This window comes from Kogia breviceps, chromosome 11 (assembly GCF_026419965.1).
Source record: "Kogia breviceps isolate mKogBre1 chromosome 11, mKogBre1 haplotype 1, whole genome shotgun sequence".
Lineage (NCBI taxonomy): Eukaryota > Metazoa > Chordata > Mammalia > Artiodactyla > Physeteridae > Kogia > Kogia breviceps.
The window spans coordinates 48,949,600-48,970,727 of NC_081320.1; the positions used below are offsets into that span (position 1 = coordinate 48,949,600).

At 43.4% G+C, this 21,128-nt stretch overlaps 1 long non-coding RNA gene across 1 annotated transcript in view; it reads left to right on the forward strand.

The window, feature by feature from the left end:
• LOC136792148 (uncharacterized) overlaps positions 1–3,253 on the forward strand; it is a 48,836-nt gene extending 45,583 nt beyond the window's left edge. Inside the window, exon 4 of the long non-coding RNA XR_010835520.1 lies at positions 718–3,253. This is a non-coding gene — a long non-coding RNA (uncharacterized lncRNA). The remainder of the gene's footprint in view (positions 1–717) is intronic.
• The last annotated feature ends 17,875 nt before the right edge of the window (positions 3,254–21,128 follow it).

Below are 21,128 nucleotides of genomic sequence, written 5' to 3' on the forward strand. Positions count from 1 at the left end.
CAATAATTGTATGGATCTATGTTTCTTAAACTTAAAAAAAACTATGTCTTCTTTAGAGCAGCATAAAAACCTCAAGGCCACTCCCCACCCATGATTCTGATACATTGAGAAGCACCTCTCGTCTGTGTTCCCCCTTTTCCAAGAATATTTTATTGAATTTTATTTTCTGTACTTCTGTTATAAAGATACATCTTCCAAATATAAAATTATGCTATAAACTTGAATGTTCCTTTAAAAACACCCATGTTTTTGCACGCACTAGAAGTATTCCCCCCAGGGATAGGAGCCTGAGAATCTTGGAGCTCCAGCACAGTCTCTGACAAATGGGTGATCTGGCATATTGATTCAGAGTGAAAATTTGGAGCCCAACAAACATAGGTTCAAATCCAAGTGCTGTCATTCAATAAATGTGTGGCCTTGGGCAACTTCCATAACCTTTCCAGATCTTTCTGTTGTTTCTTCATCTATAAAATGGGAACACCAAGTATAGTACTACCTATTCCACATGGGTCACCAGGAGAAGCTAGATCAGATAATGCATACAGAACACTCAGCACCCGGCACATAAGGAACACTCAAGCAAATGGTAGCCACATCCAAACTTGTTGCCCAACATAGAATATAACCAGTGACCACATGGAACTGAGAATTTTCACAATGTACTATTTTCACATCTTAATTTCTTTGGGTTTCTCTGCTTCCTCTTTTTTAAAAAAGGCCTCACACCCACTTGTTTTTCTAGAAGAGGATGACTGTAGGCCAAAAAAGAGGTTAAGAAGTTTTGCAGGAGCTCTTCATGGAAACAAAGCCAAGCCAATAAAATACTATTTCAGCTGAGTCACAGAACATTGGAATGATAGATCTACAGGACTGGAAGGGACCTCAGAGATCTGTCACCCTCACCTGACTGATGAAGACACTGAGACCCAGAGAGGTGAGGATCCCACCTCCTCAGTCCCAGGGCTAGTAGTGCAGTCTGCGTGAACAGCTCCTCCTAGAGTTGTGCAGTGCTCGACCACCACCTGTGCAGCCACGTGGCCCTGCACATCCTCCTGGGCACAGTGATGGAATAAGGTGGTCCAGTCAGAGGGCATCTCAGGACTTCTGGGAATGTTGGACCAAGGACTCCCACTCTTTTCCCACTGCCTGGAATAATGAAGCCCAAGAAGCTGCTGGTACTGTCTTACAGCCACAAGGGGAGAGCCTGCCAGAGGTCATCTGGAGGTCAGAGATGAAAGAAGAGAAGACGGCTTGGTTCGGTCCCCATAATCCAACCGTGCCTGAATGTAGATCTACCTCATAGACTGCTTTCTGCTCAATTGTTTGAGCCAGTTAGTATCCGTTGTTCTGCCACTTGCTAACTTGCTATAATTAATAGAGGGGTTCAAAGTGCTGTAAAGATCTAAGGAGGAAGATTTCAGATCACAAAAGCCTTCCTGAACCACGTTACATCAAAGAAGGATCTGAAAGGAAGAATGGGATGTAGACATGCTGTGAAGGGAGAGTCAATTCAGGGAAGGAAAAGACCTTGAACAGATGCCTGAGATAGGGAAGCCTGTGGTGGGGAGCGTTCGGGGAATTAGATTAAGTCAGTTTGGCTAGAACATTGGGCACCTGAAGGGAGTAATGGGAATTAGATTGAAGATGTACATTCCTACCAGTCTGAAGTTTGTTCTTTTGTGTGCAGATAATAAGGAGTGGAGCAGTCAGGGTTGGGTTTCAGAATGAATTCAGTAAAGGAGAGAGATGAGAACGAAATGAGAGAACTGTTTGGGAGGCTATTTGTAATTGTCGATGCAAGAGAGTCCATGGCTTCTAGGGTGCCCATTGTCCCAATTTGCCCGGAACTAAGGGATTTCCCAGGATGTGGGACTTTCGGTGCTGAAACTGGGACAGAGTCGGGCAAATGGGGATGCTTAATCGCCCTAAACCATAAAGGAAAATGTTGATAGATTTCATTGAGTAAAAATAACATAGGACTAAAAAGATAGGAAATAGTCTACATACATCAAAATTTCAGTATTTTTCTCCAGAAGAAAATTAAAATAAATGAAAATCTCTTTTGAGACTTCCTGATTCCTATCATCCAACCTCCCCATACCCTGGATACCACCAGCACCAGGAACCTCATCACCTCTGAATTCTCAAATCTCAACATCCTACTTTAACCAAAGCCATTCATATTTTCAGCACTCTCTTGCCCTTTCAGAGCCCTCCAGTACCTTCATCGCTCCCTTTTCTCCTTTCTGTCTTCACCCCCTTCTTTATCTATCCAAGCCTACTTCATCAACCAACTCAGTCAATATCATACCTTTTGGTCCTCTGCCCTTGGCAAAACTTTGGACTCTGGGTCAGTTCCACCATCTATCCCCCTTCTACATAAAGATTGTAGATAAACCTTGGATGAAAGCTCAAGGCTGCCCACCAATGCTTCTTTCCCCTCCTCTCTCCAATTACCCCACTCAACTCTTCAAGCCCTGCTCTACCACTGATGTGGCTGTGTGACCTTGGGCCAGTTGTGAGGATTAAACACATTTACATGTGGAAAAACACTCAGCCCAGTGCTTGGCATGTGATAAGTACCCTGTAAGTGTTAGCTTTTACTCACACAAGGATTTCAACTACACATTTAGAAGGGTTGAATCAGTGTCTCAAGCAGTGTAGGTCACACCACTGGGGTGTTTGATAAATCAATCACACGGGGCATGAAATCACTGTGCAAAATTTTACTTTTGCAAAGATTTAACCAGACATTTCATCAAGGAAGATAGAAATAAGCTCATGAGAGGCTGCTCAACATCATTAGTCATTAGGGAAATGAAAATTAAAACTACAGTGATCTCCACTACACATGTATTAGAATGTCTAACATTTTAGAAACCAATCTTACCAAGGATTGGCAAAGATGTGGAGGAATTAGAACTCTTACCTGCTGCTGGTAGGAGTGCAAAATGTTTGAGAAAACAGCTTTACAGTTTTTTTTTCATTTTGTGGCAATTTCTTAAAATGTTAAATATACACCTACCATAAGACCTAGACATTCCCCTCCTAGGTATTTAGCCAAGAGAAAAGAAAGCATATGTCCACATAAGATGTGTACACAGATGATCATAGCAACCTTAACTGTAATAGCCCAAAGCTGGAAACAACCCAAATGTCTCTGGACAGGGACATGGATGGAGAAACAAATGGGGTATATCCATGCTATGGATATAATCCTCAGCAATAAAAAAGAATAAACTATTGATACGACAACATGGATAATTCGCAAAATTATTATGCTGAGTGAAAGAAGCCAGAAAAAAAAAGAGGACATACTGCATGATTCTGTGTGTAGAAAATTCTAGAAAATGCCAACTAATCTATAATGACAGAAGGTAAGTCAATGGTAGCTTGGTAAATAAGGAGGGAGGTGAAGAGGGACAGGAGTAATTACAAATGGGCTTGAGAAAACTTTCGAGGGTGACGGATGCATTATCCTGATTGTGTTGGTGGTTTCATGGGTGTATACATATGTCAAAACTTATCAAAAACAAACAAAAACCTTATCAAATTGCACACTTTAAATATATGTAGTTTATTGTGTGTGAATTATACCTTAACAAAGCTATTTAAAAATTACTTTTGCAGGTGAAGAGTCTCAGCTTTTAGGAACATCAGTTGCAAAAAAGGGTACCTGGCTGACTTAGATGTGAAATGAGTGCCACCTTATTGCTTAAACACCCCAAACTAGTGAAATAAAGAGATTGGACAAAAATCAATAAGAATAAGAATGTACAATTACTGTTTGGAAAATATTTCTTATAGTTATTTTATAATTGCACCCAGAATAAACCCTTAAGATACATATTTTCCAGGGCTAAAATATTTGCCCTTTGAACAGTCCTGAATGGATTATTAATATTTCCAAACAATAATTATACATCAGTTTAACAATAGGATTAAGAGAAATATACCTCAAAAAGAAAAAAAAATGAAACAAGCAAATGTTCACAATAGCAATTAGCATTAATTTAGTAAAATGAAGATTAGGATAGTCTATGACTCCTTGAATGGAAGCCATTTCCTGGGGTTTCTCCCCACACTTAAATCTTCGCATCTGAGGCAAACTCCTCCTTTGATTTAATTCAGTCTTTCGCAAAGAGCAGCACCTGCTAATGAGCTCCTGGCCATGTGAGACAAATTGTAAGTAGGTGGCTGCTAAGAGGTTGTTTTTCCCCAAAGGGGAAAGTGTGCCAAACCTGAGTAGGAGAGGGCAGCCAGGAGGAGGAGATGACGCTCACCACAGAGTAAAACAACGGTAAGGGGCAAGCGCCAGGCCTGAGTGTCCTACAGAGCCCCTGGAAACTGGCACTAATATTTCCTATAGAAGGGGTGTGAGGGGTAAAGAGCACAGTCACCAGCCAGCCCTGTGGCGTTGGGGAGCCACCTGGCCTTTCCATGCCTCGGTTTCCTTGCCTGTCAAATGGGGACGCTGGCACCCATCTCACAGGGTTGCTGAGATGCTCAAAATTGCCAAGAACTCTGAAAGTTTTTAAAAAGCATTTTACAAACTAGCACCATCTGGGTACCTATCAAAACCAGAGAGAACCTGGAGAAATTAAGTCTATATCAAGCCTCTCCATACTTTTTCAACACTATCCCAGCAACCAAGAAGGCTGAACTTTCATTCTGCCTAGAGCATTATGAAAAGAAATAGGTATTTGTCTTGTTTCCCAATCATACAAACTCCTGCCCCTCTAGAGACCTCAGTCCACTCCTCTGGTCCCACCCCCATGATGTGTTTAAGTAGATTCTGAGACTGTACTCAAGCGCTGAATTGTGGTTGGTGTTAAGGTCTGTCTGGAAACTGGCAGCCCGTAAGTTACCCCTCCTCTCTTTCCTCCCCAGAGCCGAAGTCACAGTGCCCACCTCTGCCCGCCCCCCGCTAACCGCAGCCCTCAGGCCGTCCTGCCCCATCTCTAGCATCTGCCTGTACCAGCATCTGGTATTTTGTTAAGTTAGCAAGCAAATCCCTATCCAGTCTCATTTCTGAGTCTCGGTCAACAGAACTTGCCCGGGAGCTCCAGACTCTTAGGGTGGGGACTTTGCAACACTTTGATTTCCAGACACTGTTCATTTCTCCTGTTCCAGCCAAGGGAGTGGAGTCTGGCCCTGAATCCTGGCCAAGCGCCCAGGCTGTTGTCCTCTGTGAGCAGGCATGCCTGGTGAGCTGACGTGACGGTTGAGGACCTCGGGATAAAGCAGGTTTCTCAATCTCAGCACTGTTGACATTTTGGTTCAGATAATTCTTTGTTGGGGGTGGAGGGAGCCCTGCACACTGCAGGGTGTTTAGCAGCATCCCTGGCCTCTACCCAATTGATGCCACTAGATGCTCCCTTCTCCGGAATTGTGACAACCCCAAATGTCCTCAGACATTGCCCAAATTGTCCCTGATTAGGAACCACAGGGATAAAGCTTCTCTGACCTGCCTCCTGGAGCCCCTGTTGCTCTGGGTTGGAGCACTCTGGTGCCCCTTGAACACCTTCTACCTCCGGCCAGGGAGCACAGCCCCAGAGTCTGATTGGCTGGCCTTCCGCTCTAAAGGACATTTGTTGAATTTTTGGCCGCCCAGCCTCTGAACTCCCTTCCTGGGTTTGGGTGATCCTATCCAACATGAGGCGGAGGCAAAGATCACGGTGTGGAATGCAAAGACCACTGCTGAGGTCATGGCCTCTCCTAGCTTCTCTTGTAGTGAGGACAGTGGCTGAGGCTTGCACCTATCCAGGTCTTCAGAGGATGAAAATGCCTTTTTGTTTCAACAATCCTTGTTAAAACCCTTCTAGAACATGGGCAGCTTCCAACTCACAAACGAGGCTTGTAAGGGAGCCTCCAGAGCATAGGCTGCCATGCAAACTTCTGGAGGAGGCATGTGTGTTAGTTTCATGTGGAGTTTGGAGGACCTGTGGATCCAGAGAAGGAAGAAGGATGGACCTGCTTTACAAGCCCTGACTCCAAAGCAAAACGACTCCTCTTTAGCCCAGTGCTTTCTAAGGAGTAATGGAATAAAGGAAGCACAATGGTGGTGGTTGGCAGGGGGGGATCAGTAGATTTTACTAAACAAAATTGAAGAATGGCTGAACATGAAACAGTGCTTTGAATAAAATGAAACTGTTCATAACCTGAGAAATGGTTGCAAAAAATATAACATGCAAAGGTTTGAAGTCTTAATGTATAAAGAATTATTCTAAGGAAAATATCAAAATCTGAATGAAAATAAAGACAAATAACACATCAGCTTATTTGCTGAAACAAATAAACAAAAATACAAATGACTGGTAAACCTAAGAAAAATGCCTAGGTACATGTTGGGCTGCACCCTGCGGGCCTGCAATCCTTGTAGCTCTCTAGCCTCGAGACTGAAAAAAGAGCCCAGTAACAGAGACATCAGTGATCTGTTGGACGGGGGATCTTACACAAAGGGTCCTGGATGGACAGCCCACCATAAGTGGTAAAAGGTGGGCAGGACATGGCAGCAATCTTCGCTACTTGGAGAAAAAGCTACCATTTATAGGGGGACTTGATGTCACGGGGGCTCACCAGTTACCAGGAGCTAATTAAGCCCTATAATATGAGGATTGAATAGTCATGTGAGTGAAGCAGGGCCTGTACAGAGAGCAAGAGAATGCCCATTTTGAATGGCGTACCCAGAGGGGGACAACAACAGCATCTCGGTGTAAACCCAGCAATCAGACTCATTTTACAGTGAGGCCACCATTGTCACCCAGTCCACAATCAGATGCCCTTTGCTCAGACTATAGACAACATGTAAGATGTTTAACAGGCACAACACAGTGAAGATCATGACCATTAAGCAAAATACAAGAAGTAACAGCATTCTGAGATCATACCACTCCTGTCTGTGGTTTTCGTCCTGGCCAGCAGTACCATACCACCCGTCCACCCTCAGTCCCCACAGCCCGTGCCGGATACTGCAGAGGAGGTATAATATAATGGTGCTTTTCTACAGTAGGGACCCGGGATTAATTACCTTAGTAGTCTTAGGTGGGCCTGGGTAGAAGACAGGTGAAATCTGTAAGTCCCTTTCTTTCTTTCTTTTTTTTTTTTTTTGCGGTACGCGGGCCTCTCACTGTTGTGGCCTCTCCCATCGCGGAGCGCAGGCTCCAGACACGCAGGCTCAGCGGCCATTGCTCACGGGCCCAGCTGCTCCGCGGCATGTGGGATGTGGGATGTTCCCAGACCGGGCCACAAACCCATGTCCCCTGCATCGGCAGGCGGATTCTCAACCACTGCACCACCAGGGAAGCCCTGTAAGTCCCTTTCTAATCTTATTCCCCATGGGCCAGCACCCATGGGGAACCGGATTAGAAACCCAAACCACCGGGGACTTACCTGCCAGTTCCAAGGCCATTTATAATATGTTCCCCTGGGAGTAGATCCTATGGCAAAGGCAAAAGTGAGTTACTGTCCTGACAGATAGTTGGTAATGGTCCTTCGGTGGTCACAGCAGTTGAACTCGGATGGTATTGACTAGTTGCCTTTGGGTTAACATAGTGTAGGCACTAGGACAATTGCTCCTGGGATGTTCAGTTATAGTTCGTAGGGTTTTGAGTTAGCCTCCTGGTCCACATGTTGACAGAGTTGCTGTTTCCATTGTTAAGTAGTCCATTCGTCCTTTCCATTAGCCTGGCAGCAGTGGAGTTGTAGGGTAGGTGGAAATGACGGTGTATATCATTTTTATCAGCCCATTCCTGAGCTTCGTGGCCAGTAAAGTGGGTTCCTTGGTTGCTGTTGATGTCCATCGGGGTCCTGTATGTCTTGCACAGCTCTAGACCCTGAACAGTGTTTGTTTGTTTGTTTGTTTAGCATTGCTGGACAACTTGGGTAGGCCTTTTGTAACGTCTTCCACCTGTTGTAACACACTGTAGACTGGACATAGCTGTTGTTCGACTATGTAGTGGCTCTGCCCCCTTCCATAGCTGGGACCAGAAGCCCAAAGTTACTTTTTTATTATTTGGCCATTGCCACAGGCCCCAACCAAACCCTTCCAGATAACTGGCCACGTCCAATGCACAAGCCTGTCCCTGAGTTAATATACCTAAACCTTGTGTCTGTGATTGTTTAGGGGTGGTGAGTCAGGGGCATGCTTGTCTTTTGTAGATAATCCGGGTCCTTGCATTTGTCTGTATTCACCAGCAATCTGCGTGCAGTCAGAGGAGCCACGAGCCTAGGGCTGCTACTGTGGAACTGGAGAGTCTCTGAGGTTAATAGAATATCATCGATATAATGGAAGAGCAAGACATCTCTCACAGTAAACAGCTGCCACAGGGCCCCACAGACTAGTGGACAGCCACCTGGGGATCACCCCTACAACTTTCCATTCCCTGTCCTTATTTCCCGACCGCTCAGCACTCATGGGAGTTTCCTCAGCCTCCTGGCTTGTTCACCAATTTTGGGGCTGCACCCTGCAGGCCTGCAAGCCTGCAAGCCTTGTAGTTGCCCAGCCTCAAGACTGAAGAAAGAGCCCAGGGACAGTGACAGAGACATTAATGATTTGTTGGACGGGGGGATCTTACACAAAGGGTCCTGGAGTGACACCCCACCATGCACAGCAGATGGCAGACAGGACATGGCAGCAGTCTTTACCACTCAGGGGAGAGGAGGCTTCCATCTATATAGGGGGAATTGACATCAGGTGGGTTCATCAGTTACCAGGGACTAATTAAGCCTTTTCCCCTATCATATAGAAAATAAGAACAAATACAACGCTAAGTGTGGGCCATGCTGGGATGAGTCTGGCCCAGCAACTGCAGGAGGAGGGTAAATTGTGCCACTGCCTGGAGAGTGGCTTGAACACATGCATTATGTGTGGCCAGAAGAATGTTCGTGTTCTTCTCATCTGGAAATTCCTCTTCTAGAAAAGGAGGAATAACCAGCAATGCATTTAAACTTAGCACACTGGGGCTTCCCTGGTGGCGCAGTGGTTGAGAGTCTGCCTGCCGATGCAGGGGACACGGGTTCGTGCCCCGGTCCGGGAGAGGCCACAACAGTGAGAGGCCCGCGTACCGCAAAAAAAAAAAAAAAAAAAAAACTTAGCACACTGGATCTGAGCACAGGGGCTGGAGCCAGACTAACTAGTTCAAATCCTGGCTCTGCTTTCTCTAGGCCTCAATTTCCCCATCTGTTTACACAGGGATTGTAAAATGTTTTAGGGCTGTTATCTAGATTAAATGTTTGTTAATACTTGCAGAGTACTTACAACAGTGCCTGGCACGTAGTGAGCACTGGGTAACTATTAGCTATACATGCAGTGTTATCTATGATAGCAGCATACACACACAAAGGAAATAAATTAAATATCCCATATTAGGAAAACAAATAAACCATGGTACACTTATACACTAGCATTTTATGAAGGCACTGAAATATCAATAGTATTTTAAAAGAGTATTTCAAGACATGGTGATGATGAAAATAAGTAAGCCTCCCCACCATAATGAAAAGAACTTTGTCGGATATTAGAAAAGTTAAAAATTTTGAATGAACATCATGATCTCCACCCCATCCTTTTTTTAATAGACTTTATTTTTAGAGCACTTTTAGGTTTACAGCAAAATTGAACAGAAAGTCAGAGATTTCCCATATACTCCCCACCCCCATTCATGCATGGCCTCCTCCACTATCAACATCCTCCACCAGAGCAGTACATTTGTTACAATGAACCTACATTGACACATCATTATTGCCCAAAGTCCACAGTTGACATTAGGGTTCACTCTTGGTGTTGTACAACCTATGGTTCTTTACAAATGTATGATGACATGTATCCACCATTATAGTATCACACAGAGTATAGTTCTGCCACCCTAAAAACCCTCTGTGCTCCACCTCTTTATCCCTCTCTTCCCCCTAGGATCAGGCAACCATTGATCCTATTACTGTCTCCTTACTTTTCCAATGTCATATAGTTGGAATCTTACACTAATTAGCATTTTGCAACTGGCTTCTTTTACATAATAATATGCATTTACGATTCCTCCATGTCTCCTCACGGCTTGATAGCTCAATTTTTTTGGGCAGTACACGGGCCTCTCACTGCTGTGGCCTCTCCCGTTGCGGAGCACAGGCTCTGGACCGCAGGCTCAGCGGCCATGGCTCACGGGCCCAGCCACTCCACGGCATGTGGGATCTTCCCGAACCGGGGCACGAACCCGTGTCCCCTGCATCAGGCAGGCGGACTCTCAACCACTGCGCCACCAGGGAAACCCGAGTATGTTTAGTTTAGTAAGACACCTCCAAACTGTCTTCCAAAGTGGCTGTACCACTTTGCATTCCCATCAGCAATGAATGAAAGCTCCTCTTGCTCTACATCCTCACCAATATTTGGTGTTGTCAGTGCTTTGGACTCTAATAGGTGTGTAGTAGTATCTTGTTGTTTTAATTTGCAATTCTCCCATGATCATGACCCCTTTTAAAAATTACATTTATAATGTATCTCTTAACTCTTTCAGATGTTTGCTTTACCTTGTTTACTGAGATTCTCCTTGTTTTATATAGAATCTCTCTTCAAGAGTATATTTTACCTTGTTTACAATTACTCCACCTGCTTTCAAAATATCTACTTGTCTTTCAAATGTCAAATAAAAGTTTGTTTACTTCTAAGTACAAGACTTCCCTCCCCGCAAATTCCAACACCATTTCTGGAGGGGTATCCGTTGAGGGTCTTGTGGGGGGGACCCTTTATGTAAACGAGGGGTCATAAAATGCTGGGTTAAAAACTGAGAAAAAGTAGTTAGCACTTTTAGGTTGCTGGCTCTTCACTTCTGCCTGCAGAATTTAGTAAACTGCAAAAGTCACATTTCAAAATATTCTGAGATTATGGTCTTATTTCCGTACAAATTAGAAAATGACAAGTGAAAACAGCACAGAGAGGTAAGTGACTTGTTGGAAGGCCACACACCTGGTTGGCGAGGAGCTCCCAGCTGGGCCACCTGCCTTGCCTCAATATATTTTGTTCTGAGCCCTGATACCTGGGGTTCAGAGATAAACACAAGACAGATCTCTGTGGCCCAGGGATCTGGGTTTCTTTCCAGAACCTCCTGCTCTACCAGGCCCTCAATGAGCTGTCAGAACTATCAAACAGTTCAGCTACAAGAGTTAAACGGTGTGCTAGGCTGGAAGAATTGACCTGGTTTAAATATTGGCAGGAAGGGCGACAGGGGCTCAGCTAAGGTTGTCTTCCCTTTGTTGACCGCTGACCTAGCAAACGAACAGTGCTGGGCTGTAAAAGTCCTGAGAGCAGCGGGTAGGGTTTTGCTCCCCACTTGCCCAGAGCAGGGATGATTAATATTTGTTAGCTGTTTGAAGGAAGGTAAAATTAGGCACAGGTGTCTTGGCCATGCCTCTTAGCCATTATCTGTGTAGCTGTTAAACAACCCAGTGAAAGGGGCTGAGCCCTGAGACCTGGAGGCTTTGAGACAAAGGCAAGGCTGACCCTACTGGCCCAGGGGTCTTGGTTTCTTTCCAGAAGGTCATGAGTCTCCGGCAGTAGTTCAGGGAAGTGCTGGCTTCTGTAACTGGGCATTACAGGGAGATCACAGAGGCTGTGACCACTTGAAAGGCTTGGACAACAAAATCAAAACGGGCCCTTTTAGCCAAGATTTCCCAGCAAGGTTCAGCTGTTTACTGGTGCTGAACTGGAAAGAGTTGAGAGGGGCCCAGTTGCCCTGCGGGGAGGTGGAGGCTGTTGGCAAAACCCATTTAGTAACCACTCAGGGAAGCCCCCCAAGAGAGGGATTTAATTTTCCTTAGGTCTGAGGTCAATGGCTGGCACAGCAAGTAAGTGACAGGATTTAAATAGTAAAATTACTGACTGTACTAAATGGCTGCAGATTACCAGGCATTTGCATCTACAGTAATAACCTCCACAACAAGCCTGTGAGTCCAATAGGGGAAGGTCGTGACGTGCCCAAGGTCACCCAGATAGTCAAGTTGAGAGCTGTGATTCCAGGCCATCTGCTCCACTACAGAGCCCAGCTCTTTTCACGATGCCAACTTCCAATGATGAGAACATGATTTAGACTCTGTATCAAGACAAAGGGAGCTTTAAAAGATAAATACATAAGAAGACAAAAGGAACACATCTTAGCTTCTCAAAGAACAGATTTGAAATATTCTGCTGTGTTCATAACACTTTTCTTCCTCATCTTGGAAGACTGGCATTGGTTCTATCCCCCCTGAAAAGAGTCAGCCCCTGCCATGGCTCATCAGGCTCCCCCAAGGATACTCCCACACCCCCCAGTTCTGGGGGGAGGTTTGTGCCTCCCTCCCTACAGCAGATCGACTAGGGAGAATCTAATGAAGTGGGGAGATGGGTTGTTAATTCTACATTTTCCTAAGTGTTTCCTGATTTGGCTTAGACACAGACTAACTTCTTCCAAGACCAGTGCCACTGGTATAGCATAATCGTTCATGTAACCTTGAAAATGGTGCAGTGGTTTTAAAATTATGTCCAGTTGTGCTTTGGAGTTAAGCTTTATTTCTCCAAGACCCTCACAACATTGCACAAAAAAGCAGTTGCTGAACCAATATATATGGTATAATACCATTTCTATAAAAAAAACCTCTATATAATTTCATGTATTTTCATAGGAAACAATCTGAGAGGATGCTTAGTAAACTGCAACCACAGCTTCAGGGAGCAGGTTCACAGCTCTGTTGTGTTTGTGAAAAGGGCCCTTACACTTCTTCCTCCCCATACTTCTGTATCATGTGACATTTTTATAACAATATGAATTATTATTTTAAAATTTATATACAGTAAAATTCACTCTTTTTGGCATACAGTTCTATGAGTTTTGACAAATGTGTAGATTTGTGTAACCACCATCACAATCAGAACAATATGATCCAGCATTTTCACTTCTGGGTATTTACCTGAAGAAAACAAAAACACTAACTTGAAAAGTTATATGCATCCCTATGTTCACTGCAGCATTATTTACAGTAGCCAAGCTATAGAAGCAACCTAAGTGTGAATGGATAAAGATGTGGGATATGTGTGTGTGTGTGTGTGTGTGCACACGTATGCAATGGAATATTACTCAACCATTAAAAAAAAAGAAATCTTACTACTTGCAACAACATAGATGGATCCAGAGAGTTTTATGCTAAGTGAAATAAATCAGAGAAAGACATATACTGTATGATCTCACTTATATGTGGAATCTAAAGAGCAAACAAAATGAAAACAGACTCATAGACTCAGAGAACAAATAGGTGATTTCCAGAGGGGACAGGGGCAGGGAGAAATAGGTGAAGGGGATTAAGAGATACAAACCTCCAGTTATAAAATAAGTAAGCCACAGGGATGTAATATATAGCATAAGGAATATGGTAAAAAAAATATTGTAATAACTTTGTATAAGGACAGATGGTTACTAGACGTATCATAGTGACCATTTCATAATGTATGCAAATTTCAGATCACTATGTAGTACATATGAAACTAACATAATATTGTATATTAACTATATTTTTTTAATAAATAAAATTTTAGGGCTTCCCTGGTGGTGCAGTGGTTAAGAATCTGCCTGCCAATGCAGGGGACACGGGTTCGAGCCCTGGTCCGGGAAGATCCCACATGCTGCGGGGCAACTAAGCCTGTGCGCCACAACTACTGAGCCTGTGCTCTAGAGCCCATGAGCCACAACTACTGAGCCCACATGCCACAACTACTGAAGCCTGCACGCCTAGAGCCTGTGCTCCGCAACAAGAGAAGCCACTGCAATGAGAAGGCCACGCACCGCAACAAAGAGTAGCCCCCGCGCGTCACAACTAGAGAAAGCCCGCATGCAGCAACGAAGATCCAACACAGCCAAAAATAAATAAACTTTAAAAATGTATTTTAAAAATAAATAAATAAAAATTTAAAACTAAACAATATAGTCCTATCACCTAAAAAAAAAAAAAAAAATCCCTTTATAGTCAACCCTCTCTCTATCTCAACCACTGGAACCAGTGAGCTGTTCTTCATCACTCTAGTTTTGCCTTTTCCAGAACGTCATGTCAATGGGATCTTACAGTTTGCAGCCTTTTGAGTTTGGCTTCTTTCATTCAACGTAATTATTCTGATGTTCATTCATGCCATTGTGTATATCACTAGTTCACTCCTTTGATTGTTAAGTAGGATCCCACTGGATGATGTATGCAGTTTGTTTCCCATTCACCTCTTGAAATATATTAGGGTGGTTCATTGTTTTTGACAATTATGAGTAAAGCAGCTATAAACACTCACGTGCAGGTTTTTACATCAACATAATTTATTTGGGGTGAATACCTAGGAGTAGGATTGCTGGGTCATATATTAAGTATATGTTTAATTTGATAAGAAATTGTCAAACCACTTTCCAAAATGGCTGTACCATTTTACATTATGAAATAAAGAAAGGTATGAGAGTTCCAGTAGCTCTGCATCCTCTCCAGAACTTGTACTTGACATGATAAGTGTTTTGGATTGTAACCATTCTGGTAGGTGATAACCTCATTGTGGTTTTAATTTGCATTTCCCTACTGAGTAATGGTATTGAGGATTGTTTCATGTGCTTAATTTTTTTGCTATCTTTCTTGGTAAAGTGTCTATTCAAGTTTTGCACATGTTCTTGGATTGTTTGTTTTGTTATAGTTGAGTTGCATTACTATTTTTAAGAGCTTTATTGATACTAATTGACATACAATATACTGCATGTATTTAAAATGTATAGTTTGATAAATTTGTCATAAGCATATACCCATGAAACCACTGCCACAACCAAGATAATGGACATATCCATCGCCCCCCAAAGTTTCCTCATGCCACTTTATAATCCTTTTTCCATTCCTCTTCCTGCCAACACCCACTCCCCAGGCAGCCAGGGATCTGTTTTACGAGTTAGATTGCATTTTACAGAATTTTATATAAATGGAATCATACAGTATGCACTTTTTAAAATCTGGCGTCTTTCACTTAGCATAATTGTTCTGTGATTCATTCATGTATGTATCAATAGTTCATTCCTGTTTTGTTGCTGAGAGTATTTCATTGAATTGGATACACCTCAATTTGCTTATACTTTCACCTGCTGATGGACATTTTCAACGGTTACCAAAAAAGCTGCTATGAACATTCATGTACAAGTCTTTGGGCATATGTTTTCATTTATTTTGGGTAAATATAATACAATAAATACCCAGGAGTAGAATGACTAGGTCACACAGTAGGTGTATGTTTAACATTTTAAGAAACTACTAAACTGTTTTCAAAATACTTGCATCATTTCACATTACTCTCAATAAAAGTTTTTTTAAAATGGTTTTACTGGTATTCACTGATCACTGTGTATAAACTTTCCTCAGTCACAGAATTTAGGGTGAGAGTTGAGAGAGAGCTAAGTTCTTTCTCATAATAAAAGGAAAGAATTGGATGGGTGGTGCAGGGTAGGGCCTCCAGATGGAGCCAGGAATTTGGGCCCTTATGGCAGAAACACAGAAGATTAAAAGACCCAGTGACTGTGTAGCCATTAATGGACTTGAGAAGAACACAAATGTCTCCTGTGGGACTTTAGGCTGTGTGAATTGTGAGCTGTGCTATATAAAGACCTCTTCAATCATCTGCCATGAAATCTCCAGTGAACTCTGTACTGCTCACCACTGCTTTTGAGTAAGTGAATTCTGTGGGCCAGTGTTTTCCAAACTGCAGATAAACACCTATTCCATGACTATTATTTTTCTCTAAAAGATTCACTTTCACCAATTCATTTCATCTTTGTCTCAATCTTAAACTGATAAAGTTTTTTAAACTACTTAAATTAAAAACATTAGTCCCAGGCTTCCCTGGTGGCACAGTGGTTGAGAGTCCGCCTGCCAATGCAGGGGACACGGGTTCGTGCCCCAGTGTGGGAAGATCCCACATGCCGCAGAGCGGCTGGGCCCGTGAGCCATGGCCGCTGAGCCTGCACGTCCGGAGCCAGTGCTCTGCAATGGGAGAGGCCAAAACAGTGAGAGGCCTGTGTACGGAAAAAAAAAAAAAAAAAAAAACGCCAAAAAAACAGTCCCTGAACTCCCAACTCACCTCATGGGCCACCAGGGGGACTCACTGCACACTCTGTGAAAGGCTGTCTTGGGGTACAGGGGAGGTTAAAAAACCCTTCCCTCTACCCTCTTTGGTTCAATACCTGGGTCATTTGAATCAAACTGATAAAAGAGAGATTAATAGGAGAAAAGATTATTTTGCATACATATGAGGGCCTTACAGAGAAAAAGTGAAAACCCCAAAGAAGTGGTTAGACCTGAGGACTTATATACCATTTTAACAAAGAGTAATAAATTGTGGAGAAGTAAGTAGACAGAGGAAGGAATAGGGGTTGGACTTCTAGGGGCATAAGTTGTGGGAAGGTAAATATATGGGGGAAACTAATGTATTATAATGGATAATAGGGTTATTTAGTAAGGTTTGTTATATTCAAGTTGGTGCTTTCTCCGCTGAAAAATATTTTCCTCTCTGGTGATTGAGTCCTTCTCCTTTTTCTGGTATTTCTGGAAGATTTATGTTACCTTAACAAAGGGAAAGTTATGCCCTGCTTTTAGACAGACAGCTAATTGTCTTCAGTTAAAAACAATCCTTGCCAAAGTGGCATATTTTGGGGTGGCATATTCTGATCCCCTTCAAGGGAAACTTGAACAAGGCTCAGAGCCCAGTGGCTGCATGAGGGGTGTTAGCAGCAAGAGATAAGAGGACAACTACTTACATACACTTCTACTTATGTGTGTTCTATTATGAGTATGTTACCGAATGCAAGTTCATGTGCCCGATGCACAGTGAGGCCAAACAAACCAAAACGTCTGTGTTTGGAGCAGAGTAAGGTTTATCTGAAATTCATCAGAAACCTGTACTTGTCAGAAAGTCCCTCCTATGACTCTTCTTGACGGTGTAGCACTTTTGCAAAAGCATCAGAATACAACGATAACTGTTTATAAACAACAGAAAGACTTTAAAAGACATGGTTATTAAACACCTGCTTACAATGTAATCGATAAAGAAATGAACTATGACTGTTAGCATTTTATCAGGACATACCAGGTTTTTAGAAATTCCATATCATTTTTAGAACAATCTGTATTAATATCATTTATCCATAGAGTATAACCTGAGAAGGCTTATCATTCATTTGGCAATGCTTCCCATGTAATTTAACATACCAAATAATCCTAGTTAACTTAATCTCTCTCTCAGATGCCTCAAGGTTCCTCTGAAGCATCTCAAAGTTAGCTTCAGGTCAAAAGAAATTCAGTTAGAATTTGATATTTGGGAAGTTTGTCAAAAATATCAAAGAGATTTCAAAACACTTGGTCAAATAAGATCACAGGTCACTGTGAAACAATACTTAAATTCACTTAACCAAAGTGGCAAAAGCAAACACAGATCACTTAAAGGCAAAGAACCTCATACAATCTGTTATTGAAAGCATCATTCCAAGAAAACTTTGCTCTCCTAACAAAGTTCTCTCTCTAGTCTTGCACCAGCCTACTTTTAATAATAAAATTCATTTACCTAATTAAATTTAATCCAATCTTGGCTAATCCTGACCATGTACAAAACTCTTCTTAGGGTTCCTTTTCCACAAACTGCCCATCACTTTCTGTATCCGCATTATATGTCCCCCTCCCCTGCTTTTTTTTTTTTTTTTTTTACCATCTAGAAACAACCAGGTCTAGGACAAAATTAGTTTCTTTTCCCTTAACAAAATGCAGTTACATTCCTCACACTCTGTTTTGCTGAAAACACACATCTTACTTTCCTAACTTATTGAAATGTTTCTCTTGTTTTAGTAGCTTTAATCACATATAATTGTAACCTTTAAAAACCTTAATCTCCAGCAAAAAACCAAGGAGCAAGTAATTGTGAGCTATTTGTCAAACCAGCATTTCCTGATTAGAAAACTTATGCTTTAGTCTTCCTCTCCTAAGAAGGAAAAGGTAGGTAAACTTACCGCCCAGCAATTAATGTTCCAATATTTTATCCTATCTGAAATGACCCAGAGAGTCGATGAATTCTCACCATTCAACTTAATTTAGTTTCAAGTTATCAAGTTATTTTCCTTGCTGACAAATTCACAACAGCTATAATAAGGTCTTATTTGACCTCTAGTAAACCTAGGTACAACAGAAAGTACTATACTTAACATTTTGACGCTAAAGACATGTCAATATTAGTCAAACCAACAAGCTTAAGCTAACTTCAATACCAGATGTTGATTCAGCACTGAATATCTCCCAGATCACTTGAACCTAAAATCCATTCTGACAAGTTTCTTTTTTATTTCTGAGAATTTATATAAGCACTTAATTACTTTTAAGCCAATTAAACAGAACTCATCCACGAACCAATCTTGGCAATGCCATTTTGGAGCCAGAGACGCCTCATATTTATAAGGTACACACCAGGCAAGGAGCGTGGTCTCTGCAGGTTTTGTGCTCAAAGTGGGGCTAAGTTTGCTTTGAGTGTCTTAATCACCCTTCTTGGGCCAGCAAGGATTATGAGTTATGGCAAAGGAGGGAGGGGGCCTATCACCTGTGAAGAAACTCTGGCTCCCAGCTAGCCTTCCAGACCACGTTCCGACTACAAAGTACCTGCCATGGCCTGAGGGTACTTTGAAAGGTTACTGAGACAGCTGAGGCCTCATCATGGGAAGGGGTGAGGGCAATGAAGAAGGCAATGGGGGGTGGGCGGTGGCGATTTGGACTAATTTCCTTTGGAGTCACGTCCTCCTCTAGAACTGGGCTTATATAATTTGTTGCTTGAGAGCTTTTCCAGAGTTTGGAGTCGTGGTTCTCAAAGGGCAGTCTCTGGGTCAGCAGTCTCCGCGCCACCTGGGAACTTGTTTTAAATGCAAATTATCAGGCCACCCCAGACCTCTGGAGGTGGAAGCCAGCCCTCTGCGTTTTAAAAAGCCCTCTGAGTGATTGTGATGTAGGCTGAAGTTTGAGAAATTGTAGAAAGTGACTCTTTAAAAACATTCCCCACCAGCCCACTCCTGATCACCTCGTCTCTCACACACACGCACGCACGGACGCACTTGACTGGGAAAAGAGCCAGAGCGTGCATCTGTGAGATGAGGAGCCCCGGTCGCTCCGAAGCTGACTTAAAGAATCGCAAGGCGTCCCTCCCCCTGCTTGCCAACAGGAGCCCTTTGCTTCCGCCACGACATTCACACAGCCCGTATTCAACTCGCTGTGCCGACCTTGCTTTTGCATTCCAGCTGGGCACAAAGCTGAGGCCTGTTTTCCCATTGTCTGTCAGATGAATGCTTGGATTGGTGTCCGGCTGCCCGGTCGTGCTTGGTAATCCGAAACAGAGACCTGGAAGTCTCAGGGCCAATTCAGGCTTCCTGCCGGGGAGCCAGCTGGAAGCCTGTTAGAGAAGAAAGGACGCTGGTGGAACAGCGCCACCCTGTGGCGGGGAGGGAAAGAGCCACCTCTGTCCGGCGGTCTGCATTGGGCTTGGAGCCTGCAGAGACCTTAAACCTCATCAAATCCAAACATAACAAAACGCCCATTTAAGGAGCATTTACTGTGTGTTAAGCACGGTAATCATTGCCTCAGAGTTTCCTACGCGGTAGATAAGGTCACACAGCTGCTAAGAGTGAGCCAGGCTATGAGTCCCCAAAAATCTATAGAGAGGTGACGCAACTAAGTACCAATCTGTCCTTTCATGCTCTTCCCAGTTCCAGTGGGGAATGCTTTTTATAGCCCTGCTTCTCAAACCCACAAGTGCAGGCAGCACCTGGGGATCTTGTTACAATGCAGATCCTGATTCAGCAGATCTGGGAAGGCATCCAAGATCCTGCATTTCTAAGGACTCCCAAGTGATGCTGATGTTGGATCATTGACCACACTAAGAGGCAAGACCCAGAGCAGTGCTGTCCGGTAGAACACGGAAGGGTCTAACCCCGTGCTGTCCAACACATTGGCCACTAGCCACCTGTGGCCATCGAGCACTTGAAATACGGCTACTGCAACTGAGAAACTAAAGTTTTCATTAATTTCAACTACTTTAAAAGTAAATTGGGCTTCCCTGGTGGCACAGTGGTTGAGAGTCTGCCTGCCGGTGCAGGGAACGCGGGTTCGTGTCCCGGTCCGGGAAGATCCCACATGCCGCGGAGCGGCTGGGCCCGTGAGCCATGGCCGCTGAGCCTGTGCGTCTGGAGCTTGTGCCCCGCAACGGGAGAGGCCACAACAGTGAGAGGCCCGCGTACCACACACACACAAAAAAAGTAAATAGCCCCTCTGTGGCTAGTGTATCCCATACTGGACAGAGCAGGGTCCCTCATGAGGGGGGGCTTAGGCTAGCTTGTTATTGAAGAGCCAAAATGCCATGGCAGGTTAAAGCAGGATTATTGATTAACAGATTTTTAGAGCCATGGGAGATTAATAGACTCCAACCTTGAAGATGTGGTGTATATATATACAATGGAATATTATTCGATCAAAAAAATGAAATAATGCCATGTGCAGCAACATGGATGTACCTAGAGATTATCATACTAAGTAAAGTAAGCCAGACAAAGACAAATATCATATGCTATCGCTTATATGTGGAACCTAAAAAAATGGCACAGGGGGCTTCCCTGGTGGCGCAGTGGTTGAGAATCCGCCTGCCATGCAGGGGACATGGGTTCGAGCCCTGGTCTGGGAAGATCCCACATGCCGCGGAGCAACTGGGCCCGTGAGCCGCAATTACTGAGCCTGCGCGTCTGAAGCCTGTGCTCCGCAACAAGAGAGGCCGCGACAGTGAGAGGCCCGCGCACCGCGATGAAGAGTGGCCCCCGCTTGCCACAACTAGAGAAAGCCCTCGCACAGAAATGAAGACCCAACACAGCCATAAATAAATAAATAATTTTTTTTTTAAAAATGGCACAAATGAACTTATTTACAAAACAGAAATAGATTCATGGAGAAGGCAAACTTATGGTTACCAAAGGAGAAAGCGGGGGAGGGATAAATTAGGACTTTGGTAGTAAAATATACATACCAGTATATATAAAATAGATAACCAACAAGGACTTACTGTATAGTACAGGGAACTATACTCA